Raw genomic sequence first — 2077 nt, 5'->3', positions numbered from 1 at the left:
AAATAAAAATCACATGGATCATTAATAATAACATTCATTATTAATAATAACATTCACCAGTTGAATGTGATTGATTGATTGAATGTGATTGAAAATCACATGGATCATTAATAATAACATTCATTACCAATAATAACATTCACTGGTTAATTAAACAATCAAATTTAGCATTAATAATCACATTCACTAGTTAAATAAAAAAAAAACACAGTCATCATTAATAATCACATTCACTGGTTAAGTAAAAACCACATTATCATTGTTAATAACATTCATCATTAATAATCACGCTCACCAGTTTAAAAAAAATCACATTATCATTATTAATAATATTTAACATTAATAATCACATTCACTGGCTTACAAAAAATCACATTCATCATTAATAATCACATTCACCGGTTAAATAAAAATCACATGAATCATTAATAATAACATTTATCATTAATAATCACATTCACTAGTTAAATAAAAAACACAGTCATCATTAATAATCACAATCACCAGTTAAGTAAAAATCACATTATCATTATTAATAACATTCATCATTAACAATCACGTTCACTAGTTAATTTAAAAAATAACAGGGATCATTAATAATAACATTCACCATTAATTATCACATTCACTGGTTAATTAAACAATCACAATCATCATTAATAATCACATTCACTAGTTAAATACAAAAACACAGTCATCATTAATAATCACATTCACCGGTTAAGTAAAAATCACATTATCATTATTAATAACATCTATCATTAATAATCACGTTCACTAACTAACAAAAAAAATCACATTCATCATTAATAATCACATTCATCATTAATAATCACATTCACCGATTAAATAAAAATCACATGAATCATTAATAATAACATTCATCATTAATAATCACAATCACCAGTTAAGTAAAAATCACATTATCATTATTAATAACATTCATCATTAACAATCACGTTCACAAGTTAATTTTAAAAATCACATTATCATTATTAATAATATTTATCATTATAATCACATTCACTAGCTAACTGTGAAAATCACATTCATCATTAATATAACACATTCAGCATTTATAAATCACAATTAAAAATCACTATCATCAGTTAATAAATCACATGCATCATATACAAATTGCATTCATCATATATAATCTAAGTCATCCGTTAATAATCACAGTCTTCACATTCACCAATTAATTAAAAATCACTGTCATCATTAAAAATCACAATCATTATTGCATTTACCAGTTAATTAATTCAAAATCACATTCATGATTAATAAATCACATTCACAAATTAATTGAAAAAGCACATTCATCATTAATAATCACAATCATCATCAATAATCACATTCACCAGTTAATTTAAAATCACATTCATCATTAATAATTACGATTGTCATCACATTTACCATCTAATTAAAAATCACATTCACCACTAATAATCACAGTCATCATCACATTTACCGGGTAATTAAAATCCACATTCATTGTTAATAATAACATTCATCATTATTAATCACATTTACCAGTTATTTAAAAATCACATTCATCATTAATAATCACTATCATCATCAATAATCACATTCACCATTTAATTAAAAATTACATTCATCATTAATAATCACTATCATCATCAATAATCACATTCACCATTTAATTAAAAATTACATTCATCATTAATAATCACTATCATCATCAATAATCACATTCACCATTTAATTAAAAATTACATTCATCATTAATAATCACTATCATCATCAATAATCACATTCACAAGTTAATGAAAAATCACATTCATCATTAATAATCACAATCATCATCAATAATAACATTCACAAGTTAATTAAAAACCACATTCATCATTAATAATCCCATTCATCATTATCACACTCACCAGTCAATTAAAAACCACATTCATCATTAATAATCACTATTGTCATCACATTTACCAGCTAATTAAAAATCACATTCACCACTAATAATCACAACCATCATCATCACATTTACCGGGTAATTAAAATCCACATTCATCGTTAATAATAACATTCATCATTAATCACATTTACCTGT

The sequence above is a fragment of the Danio aesculapii genome, chromosome 6, assembly GCF_903798145.1.
Source record: "Danio aesculapii chromosome 6, fDanAes4.1, whole genome shotgun sequence".
Lineage (NCBI taxonomy): Eukaryota > Metazoa > Chordata > Actinopteri > Cypriniformes > Danionidae > Danio > Danio aesculapii.
This window is presented reverse-complemented; position numbering follows the sequence as displayed.